General features: G+C 42.8%; 1 pseudogene; it reads right to left on the bottom strand.

Moving 5' to 3' along the window:
• Positions 1 to 3,188: 3,188 nt before the first annotated feature.
• On the bottom strand, positions 3,189 to 4,751 carry LOC706546 (eukaryotic translation initiation factor 2 subunit 2 pseudogene; annotated as a pseudogene).
• Between the last annotated feature and the right edge of the window lie 6,379 nt (positions 4,752 to 11,130).

Genomic DNA, 11,130 nt, shown 5'->3' with positions numbered 1-11,130 from the left:
CCCTTGCCTCTGAGAAACAGCAGTATTGGCCAGGCACCATGGCTGAAACCTGTAATCCCAGTAGTTTGGGAGGCTGAGGCCAGTGGATCACCTAAGACAAGAGTTTGAGACCACCTAGGCAACATGGTGAAACCCTGTCTCTACCAAAAAACACAAAAAAACCGCCAGGAGTGGTGGCGGGTGCCTGTGGTCCCAGCTACTTGGGAGGCTGAGGTGGGAGAATTGCTTGAACCTGGGAGGCGGAGGTTGCAGTGGACTGAGATAGCACCACTGCACTCCAGCCTGGGTGAGAGAGTGAGAGAGACCCCGTCACACACACACACACACACACACACACACACACACACACACACACACACAGCAGTACTGGTTTTTGACAACACTGTACACTGACAATCCGATCTGGCTTCTGGTTCTAATTCTGCCTCTAACCACTTCTGTGATTATATTTTATTAGAAAATAACAGAAACTCAGCCCGGCACAGTGGCTCATGCTTGTATTCCCAGCACTTTGGGAGGCCAAGGCGGGCCAATCACCAGAAGTCAGAGTTCAAGACCAGTCTGACCAACATGGAGAAACCCCGTCTCTACTAAAAATACAAAATTAGCTGGGCATGGTGGCATGTGCCTGTGTAATCCCAGCTACTTGGGAGGCTGAGGCAGGAGAATTGCTTGAGCCCGGGAGGCAGAGATTGCAGTGAGCCGAGATCACGCCATCAAGCTCCAGCCTGGGTGACAGACCGAGACTCCGTCTAAAAAAAAAAGAAAAAAAAGAAAAGAAAATAACAGAAACTGAACTCAAACAAATCTAAGTCAAGAGGGGGATTTATGGGCTCATGAAATCCAAGGAGGAATTTAACAATCAGGTGTCAAGAAAGGCAGAGCTGCCAGTGTGGTGGCTCACGCCTGTAATCCCAGCACTTTGGGAGGCCGAGGCGGGTGGATCACCTGAAGTCAGGAGTTCAAGACCAGCCTGGCCAACATGGAGAAACCCAGTCTCTACTAAAAACACTAAAATTAGCCAGGTATGGTGATGGGCCCCTATAATCCCAGTCACTTGGGAGCCTGAGGCAGGAGAATCACTTGAACCCATGAGGTGGAAGTTGCAGTGAGCTGAGATCACACCACTGCACTCCAACCTGGGCAACAGATCAGACTCCGTCTCAAAAAGGCAGGGCTAGCCTGGGCATGGTGGCTAACGTCTGTCATTCCAGCACCTGAGGAGGCTGAGGTGGGAAGGCTGTAATTCCAGCGCTTGCCCAGGAGTTTGAGACCAGCTTGGGCAATATGATGAAACCCCATCTCTATGAAAAATACAAAACTTAGCTGCGTATGGTGGTGCGTGCCTAATGGGAGGATCCATTGAGCCTGGAAGGTTGATGCTACAGTGAGCCATGATCAAGCCACTGCACTCCAGCCGGGGTGACAGAGCCAGACCCTGTCTCAAAAACAAAAAAAACAAAAAACAAACAAACAAAAGGCGGGGCTGCAGAGATGAAACAAGGGGCCTGAACCTTGTTAGGAGTCTTTCCAAGTCTTGTATCTATTGCTTTTGGTATGGCAGTTTCACTCTCTCTCAACACTAACCAGCTTTCTCTAAAGGTAGGACATATGTCTACTATGTTTCTAAGTTTAGACTTAAAAGTTTTAACCATTGGAGAGAAACCACCCCAATCTCTCACAGTCCGAAAGTACAAAAATCTCAGGGAACCCACTCCCTGGCCCAGCAGAGGGTGGGAACCCAATCTGGGGTTACCCAGAGGAACGCATTCCACAGAGTTCTAGCAAGATCATCACAGGTGCCAATTTTCTTCGGTATGATATGAAAGATACAAACCTTAAATACGGGGGATGATATAGTTAGGTAGGATAGAAAGCCATTGTTCCAGGTAGGGGAAAGAAGCCTTGAGTTAGTGATGTAGGTAGTCTATGAATGAAAAGACAAGTCTGACTGGAGGACAAGGCTGGGTCCTTGTTCCCATAGGAAATAAGCATGAATTGCTAGGGTAGGAAGTGATTATAATGGACCAAAAAGCTAAACATAGAATTTGTTTTATTTGAAGCAGCCGTTATAGGTTTCTTGTATAGATTCAACTATGACTTCTGAAATCTCACTTTATAACAAAGAAATCTTGAATCACTTCCTAGAATACTCCTTCCTTGTCTTAACTGAACTTAGGTTAGGGTGGTAGCAGTGGGAATGAAGAATGGGTGAGGGAATTCAGAGAAGGAAAGCTAAAAAGACAACACGTGGTCTAATCTGGAACCTAGAAGGATGGCACTCTCAAAGACTATTTGACACAAGCATCTTGAAAGCAGGAGCTATATCTTATTAACATTGCATCTCCAAGAACCTAGCACAGTCGGCAAATATCACATTAATAAACTGAGTGACTCTCATAAAATGAGAAAATTAAGAAGATGACCTCTAAGCCCCTTCCAGCTCCACAAATCTTTGAGTCTGTTTCTCATCTTGATCTTAAAAGTCATGAAAGTCCTCGAATATCTACACACAAAAATGATAGGTTGTTAAAAAGGTTAAGATGGGTAGTGTTTGGTGGCTCACGCCTATAATCCCACCACTTTGGGAGGCAGAGGCCGGTGGATGGCTTGAGCTCAGAAGTTGGAGACCAGCCTGGGCAACATGGTGAAACCCTGTCTCTAAATAAACAAACAAACAAACAAACAAAACAAAAAATATGCAAAAGGGCTGTAAATTGTAGTATACTTACAAAAATGGGTATTCAAAAATATATTAAACACATTTTATAATGATTTTCACCAAGGACTAAAGTTTATTAAAAGTTTACATTCTTCAGAAAATTTAATTAACTAGAATATTCCATTTTCTTTTTTTGCAGGGTGGCCGGGGGAGCTTTCTGGTAAGCACCGTAAAGTCTGATGGGCAAATTCTAAAAGAGTTGTAACACTTAGAATATTCCATTCTGATTGAGAATTTTCTCCAGTATATTCATTATTATAAACATCAAAATATTAGGGGCAAATCAACACCTACTAAGATGTCTAAATGGTGAATGTGCAGATGTGACTGGAGATTTCAAGACCTGAACTTAAAAAAAAAAATCTTTTGAACCAGTAAGACATCTATATTTCCAATCATTGTTGGGGCGAAAAAAGGCATCAATCAGATTTTTTTTCACTGTTATAATAACTTTAATTTACCTTGCATTTTACAGAAGTCTATGAACGATTTTAAAAAAGCACTTCCTTACCCCATATCACGTTTCTCTGATAGTTGCTAAGTAGGCAATGAGTATGTCAACAGCTTGAGCATCAGCATCTTGCAAGGATTGCAGACCAACCAACTACTCACCAAACAACTTGGCAGCTTTTTATCTTGTTTTTAATACAATGGTATATCCACGGTAATGGCAAACCTGTCCAGCCACATCTCCACAACACGCTTTGCAAAATCAGTGATTAGCAAATTAGTTAGCTTTGGCACGGAGCTGTGCTCACTTGCCAGTGACAGCCTGGAAGCCAGTTTTGATACTGGCAACAGAACATCTAGAATGACAAGTTTCACGCTGTGGGAAATAGAGTCGCCTGTCGTTCTGCAGGATTGCGTCTGGTGATTGGCATGTGTGACAAGTGACATATTCCTTGATATATCTTCTCAAGACATTTTCTCTATTTCTGTTGGAATCTTTTTTTGATTACAAGTTGGTTATTACTATCTATAGAATCACTTGTACCCAATTCAGCCAATGAAAATGCAAGGAGATGTTTGGGCCGATGATGTAATAGTTAACAGATATCTGTAAAGTTGACAAAAGAAGTTTTCTTGGTTCCTACTCGGACGACCTGTGGAGGTTTCATGACAGATTTCCTTTTTTCCCTGGCAGCCATATCTAGATTCTTTTCCCTCAGGATGTTGAACACTCGATTCAGTAGCTCCTCATATGTGTAGTCTCTTTCTGAGCCTGCCCAAGCAGGGCCTGATTACTGAATGACACACCATCATCTTTTTTGCTGTCTTCATCTTCCAGAGCCTCACCTTTCTCTAGTATTTCATCCTTATCTGGGAACTTGACCTTCTTCTTTTTCTTCTTTTTATTGCCAAACATAATGTCAAGGTCATCCTCTGGTTCAGCTGATTCTTGAACACTACTTTCAATCTGAAGATCCTTTACACCTTCAGCTTCATCAATATCAAATATCTTTTCAGTTTTTTTCTTCTTTTTCTTTTGATTAAAGAAGTTCAAGTCATCTAGATCATCAGAAGCATATTTTTTCCTACTGTCCTCTTCATCAGCTCCAAGTCTTTGTCCTCAGTTGGCGCTGGCTCCACTTCTTTCATTTCTGAAGGCTGAGTTTCCTCTGTTTGGGTATCCCCTTCCTCATCTAACATAAAAGGCTTCTTCTTCTTTTTCTTCTTACTCTTAGTAGGATCAAAAATCATGTCGTCCCCAGACATGGCTGCAGTTTGAGTGAGCTCAGCATGGACCGGAAGTCAGATGGGTCAGCTGGAGTGCAATGGAGTGATCTGGGCTCACCGAAACCTCCGTCTCCCAGGTTCAAGCCATTCTCCTGCCGCAGTCTCAAGTAGCTGAGATTACAGGCATACAGCACCACATCCGGCTAATTTTGTATTTTTAGTAGAGACGGGGGCTTCTCCATGTTGGTCAGGCTGCTCTCGAACTCCTGACCTCAGGTGATCCGCCTGCCTTGGCCTCCCAAAGTGCTGGAATTACAGGTGTGAGTCACCATGCCCGGCCCAGTCAGATTTTAAGAACAAGAAAAATAGGACTGAGAAGAGAACTGTTAACAAAGAAAGAGGAAAAACGTCTTAGGGAGTAATTTTCTTAAAAAATATTACAGAGTTTGGGTAAAGGAAAACAGTATAAATGGTCTCTATGGTAAGGAAGAATTCCACGGTCAGCTCAGCCTATGTGGGCTAGAAATAAAGCAGGTGATGGGCCCATTTATTATCATTCATTTATTTTGTTCTATTTTTGCTTTTTGCCTGGGATACTTTTAGACCATTTCTGTGTAAGGTACTTTCCCTTAGAATTTTACCTTGGGAGAAGGTGATTCAAACGTTGAGGCATAAAAACCTTAGAAGATAGAAAACTCATTATCCATTAATGATAAAATTTTATTAATATACATCACACATTTTATTTACATTTGTGCTATCACAGAGATTGAGAATTCACAGGAAATCCTATTTTTGAGAAATATAATAAAACTAATCAAAGATGCAGGATAAAATCATTAGGTGTATATATAAAGAATTTAATTAACATAGGTTTAATTTTTCAAAAATAACTTATTCATAATGAATATTTATTGATGCCCATAATGTACTATTACTGATATCGACATATCACAAATATTCTAGTAACAGCCGAGTGCTATGGCTTGAACCTATAATCCCAGCTACTTGGGAGGGTGAGGCAGGATTGCTTAAGGCCAGGAGTTCAAGACCAGCCTGGGCAACATAGTGAGACCTGGTCCCTAAAAAAATAAAAATAAAACAATTCTATAATGGGCTGGGCACGGTGGCTCATGCCTGTAATCCCACCACTTTGGAAGGCCAAGGTGGGTGGATCATGAGGCCAGGAGATCGAGACCATCCTGGCCAACATAGTGAAACCCCGTTTCTACTAAAAATACAAAAATTAGCTGGGCATGGTGGCACAAGCCTGTAATCCCAGCTACTTGGGAAGCTGAGGCAGGAGAATCGCTTGAACCCGGGAGGTGGAGACTGCAGTGAGCCAAGATTGTACCACTGCACTCCAACCTGGTGACAGAGTGAGACTGTCTCAAAGAAAAAAAAATCTATAATATTAACAATTTATGGCAAATAGTTTGCAATATATACATTTTATCATTTAATAATAAAAAATTAAATTAGGTTCCAGATAGGCAAAAGAAAACAAGTTAATGACAATAAATATTCAGTTTAAAATGAATATTATAATTTTGTTAAGTAAAATAGTTGTAAACATAGATTACTTAGAATGTATATTTCTAAAGATAAAGTTCTTTGACCTCATTATAAAAGTAGTTGAATCAGTGATTTATCTCAATCCAACATAATAAGGTACAAATTTAATTTGCCTATGGAAGGTAAAATGTCCAAGTTAGCTAAGACTGCATATTGTTTCCTTACTACTTTTATGAAAGTTACATTAGAAATGACAGCAACATTTTACCTTTATAGAATATCTATGTCAAAAAAATTTTACTAATGTATAAAATTAAACTGAGGGCTAGGCGAGGTGGCTCACACCTATAATCCCAGTACTTTGGGAGGCTGAGGCGGGTGGATCACGAGGTCAGGAGTTCAAGACTAGCCTGGCCAACATGGCGAAACTGCGTCTCCACTAAAAATACAAAAATTAGCTGGGTGTGGTGGCACATTCCTGTAATCCCAGCTACTTGGGAGGCTGACGCAGGAGAATTGCTTGAAACCAGGAGGTGGAGGTTGTAGTGAGCCAAGATCACGCCACAGCACTCCAGCCTGGGCAAAAGAGCAAGACTCCATCTCAAATAAAAATAAAAATAAAAATAAACTCAAGCACAGAGAAGGATATAAGAAAATCAACATGTTAATTATGAAGCATGGATATGACACAGTTCTCATATCATGGGATATCTTTATTTGGCTTTTGCAGGAAAGACACTGAATCACACCCAGGTAGTATATCCCTACTTGGCAGCAATATTTTTTCTTCAAAAAAATGTTTATTCAGATTCTGAGAGAATGGAAAAAATAAACAAAAATTTAAAAAATTAAAATGTTACACTTTGTGATAAAAATACTTGCCGTAGAATGTTTATATTTGAATCTTTTAATATAGTTAATTTTTTTTTGTTTTCTTTTTACTTTTTTCTTTTTCTTAGAGGCAGGGTCTCACTACATTGCCCAGGCTGGTCTTGACCTCCTGGCCTCAAGCAATTCTCCTGCCTTGGCCTCCCAAAATTTTGGGATTATAGGCATGACCCATGGTGCCTGGCCTATAGTTAAACTTCAATTAAATTTTAAGGTATTCTATTAGGAAAATTTCAGAGGGAATATGGATAGAAACCACCCAAACTACTATTCTTTATACCATGGCTCTTTGGTATGTAGGTAAGACCATGTCCCGCTCATTAACAATGATTTATTGCACCAGTGTCAGCTCCTTCAAGTTCTATCAGCTTGTATTATTTTTCCTGTTTAGTGCAGTTATAGGTAAAATTTCCATTTCTCTATCATCTTTGTTCCCACTACTGTTAAAGAGAATATTGCATTCTGACAAAATATACCAGTGCTAAAGGACTCATAAATCAGCCATGTGATATAATGATCACCTCTACTTTGTTTTACATACTTTCCTCTTTCTCTGCCATCTCTGGGATAAACAATCCCTAGAATAGGAAATTCTTCAGATGAATCTGAATAATTCCCTTGTAAACAAATTATTTTGACAGAAAAGCACATACACAATCCCTCAGCCTGACGCTGTTCTCCCCTTCTCTCTATAAACCAAGATGCTCCTTGTCTTCAAATGCCAACGAATCATCTGTTTCACAGAACCATTCACAGAGAATCCAATGCCACCTCTCTGCTTACTCCATGGAGTGATTACTTTGTCTCATTTTCCAGAGCTGTTTAGTATACCTGGCTTTACACCTCCTTTGAATATATTTGTATATTTTTCTCATGTTTTCTCTCCTTCACTACATTGCTAATGCTTCAATATTAGATACAAGGGTTGGCCGGGCTTGGTGGCTCCTGCCTGTAATCACAGCACTTTGGGAGGCTGAGGCAGGCAGATTACGAGGTCAGGAGATTGGGACCATCCTGGCTAACACAGTGAAACCCTGTCTCTACTAAAAATACAAAAAATTAGCTGGGTGTAGTGGCAGGTGCCTGTAATCCCAGCTACTCGGGAGGCTGAGGCAGGACAATCACTTGAACCCAGGAGGCAGAGGTTGCAGTGAGCTGAGATCGCACCACCGTGCTCCAGCCTGGTGACAGAGCAAGACTCTGTCTCAAAAAAAAAAAAAAAAAAAAAAAAAAAAAATTAGACACAAGTTTGTTCCAACCAGGAATGGACTAGTAGTCCTTTGAATTCAAATGAAACATTTTAATTTTTTCCTAGTTCCAAAATCTCATTCAAATCTATCCCCTCCTTTCCAACCCCCCAGGACCAAGGTCCTAGTTCAGGCTCTCATTGTTTCTCACCTGATGACTACAATAATCTTCTAATTATTTACCTAGCCTTCACTCTCTGACCTCTGACAATTCGTCTTTGATTTCTTTCCCAGTTATCCTTCTAAAACACAGTTCTAATGGTGTCACTCCCTAGCCTAAAAGCCTTCCATGGCTCCCACTGTCTACAAAATTAAATCCCTGTGGTATTCAAGGATTTACAACCTAATACTATCCTCCCTTTGTAATCCCACTTCCAATCACCCTTGCTACTCTATGCTATAAGCTACTTTTTTTTTTTCATTTTTAAATTTTTACTGTTTGAGACAAGGTCTTACTCTGCTGTTCAGGCTGGAGTGCAGTGGTACAAATTGTAGCTCACTGTAACCTCTAACTCCTGGGCTCAAGCAATCTTTCCACCTCAGCCTTAAGAGTAGCAAGGGCTATAGGCATGTGCCATCACACTCAGCTAATTTTTTAATTTTTCTTTATTTTTGAGACTGAGTCTAGCTCTATTGCCCAGGCTGGAGTGCAGTGGCACAATCTTGGCTCACTACAACTGCCACCTCCCAGGTTCAAGCAATTCTCCTGCCTCAGCCTCCTGTGTAGCTGGGATTACAGGCGCCTGCCACGATGCCCGGCTAATTTTTGTATTTTTAGTAGAGATGGGATTTCACCATGTTGGCCAGGCTGGTCTCAAACTCCTGACCTCAAGTGATTCACCAGCCTCGGCCTCCCAAAGTGCTGGGATTACAGGCATGAACCACTGCACCAGGCCCCCATTAATTTTTTAGAAAATATTTTTGTAGAAATAGGGTCTTGCCATGTTGCCTAGGCTGGTGTCAAACCACTGACCTCAAGTGATCCTCTCACCTCAGTTTCCCAAAGTGCTGGGATCAAAGGAGTGAGCCACTGCACCTGGTCTCTATGGACTATTGTTTACCAAATACATTTTTGCCTATCACTATCTTCTTTCACTTTCTCTTCCCAAAATGGGCTTCTTCACCTATCCATATTTTGCTCTGTAAAACAATCCAGCTCAACAGGATCACCTCCTAACACCTTTCTTCCGTTCCTAGTCAAACTTGTCCTTCTCCTTTCCAAGGTATGCTGTTTATGTCTCTGTTTTACACTTGCCATCTGCTCCGTACTCTAGAAGTAGTCCTGTCTTTATCTCCCTTTTATACTGTGAACAGCTTGAGAGCATGGGTGATGATTTATTCCTATTTCTGTGGCCACAGCCTAGCAAGTGGAGTGGGAGGAGGAGAGTACCTGTCCCCGGGAAATGAAAATATTTTTCTCTTTTTTTTTTTTTTTGGAGATAGGGTCTCACTCTGTTACCCAGGCTGGAATGCAATGGCACAATCAGGGCTCACTGCAGCCTTGACCTCCCGGGCTCAAACAATCCGCCTGCCTCAGTCTCCTAGTTATCTGGGACTACAGGTGTGGGCCACCATGCCTGGCTTTTTTTTTTTTTTTTTTTGAGATAGAGTTTCACTCTTGTTGCCTAGGTTGGAGTGCAATGGCGCGATCTCGGCTCACAACTTCCGCCTCCAGGGCTCAAGCAATTCTCCTGCCTCAGCCTCCCCAGTAGCTGGGATTACAGGCATGTGCCACCCCGCCGCTAATTTTTTATTTTCAGTAGAGAGGGGGTTTCTCCATGTTGGTCAGGCTGGTCTTTAACTCCCGACCTCAGGTGATCCGCCCGCCTAGGCCTCGCAAAGTGTTGGGATTACAGGCGTAAGCCACTGCGCCCAGCCCTGCCCGGCTAATTTTGTTCATTTTTTGTAGAGGTGGGGTCTCCCTACGTTGCCCAGGCTGTTGTCATACTCCTGGACTCAAGCCATCCTCCCTCCTCGACCTCCCAAAGTGTTGGGATTACAGGCATTAACTACCACGCCTGAAGGAAAACATTTCTGGTGTCTTAAAGGCATGGGGCAATTTCAAGCCTGTTTCTTGGAAGTAGTTCACATTCTTTAATTACAGACCTTCACCTGACCATGGCCGGGTGTGGTGGCTCACGCCTGTAAACCCAGCACTTTGGGAGGCCAAGGCAGGAGAATCACTTCAGCCCAGGAGTTGGAGACCAGCCTGGGCAATATAGCGAGACTCTGTCTCATCTCTCTCTCTCCAGATATACATAAAAGACATTCACCTGACCTGAGGAATCCAGAGACCTTATAAACTGCTCTAGCTAGAAGTCAAGTTGGTAACTTGTGAGACAGGGAAGTTAAGCGTCTAAATTAACGTTATCAAACTTAAAAATCTATATACTGCATTCATCCTCTACATTTATTCTGTGCAAGCCCTCTAGGTATTAGAATCTATGAAAAGGAAATTTTACACTTAAGTCAAGAACACCTGTGCTCCCTTAACATATACCAAAATATTTGATAAATGATACAGTATTTTGAATTTGTAGGTGGCTGGGTTTTCTTTTGCAGACCACACCTGTTAATATCACCTGGCTCTGTCTTGGGATCTACATGTAGTCTTGCCAACACTGGTCAATTGGCACGTGGTTTTCCGAACATCAGTCGCCTGGGACAGCTCTGTAATTACTTGTTAATTACTTGAGTCGAATGATTCCGGACTCGTGGTGGTTGCTTCGCCTTCATTGATCATTCACCATTTGGTTCTGTGCCCGCAGAATGTCCGGCTGCTTGGTCACAGGCATTGCACAAGCTGGCACCAGGATCGTGGCCTCTTCAAGTCAACGTCTGGCTGAGGGAATCCGGCGACACTAGCCCGCGTGGAAGAAGGGCTGAAGGTAGAGCAGGGAAACACGCCGCGACGCCTGCTGGTGGTTATTACCGGGGACCTCAAAGCGGCCGCCTGCCGATCCTCAACGCCAAGCAGCCGCCGGATGCGCTCAGGGCTGAACCTCGCAGCCCGGCCCCTCAGGGATCCCGGGCGGGGGCGGGGCGGGGCGGGGCGGGGCGGGGCGCGGCGCGGCGCGGCGC

This window comes from Macaca mulatta, chromosome 7 (assembly GCF_049350105.2).
Source record: "Macaca mulatta isolate MMU2019108-1 chromosome 7, T2T-MMU8v2.0, whole genome shotgun sequence".
NCBI classification, from domain to species: Eukaryota; Metazoa; Chordata; class Mammalia; order Primates; family Cercopithecidae; genus Macaca; species Macaca mulatta.
The sequence above is the reverse complement of the archived record's forward strand: the minus strand, read 5'-3'. Positions and strand labels throughout refer to the sequence as shown.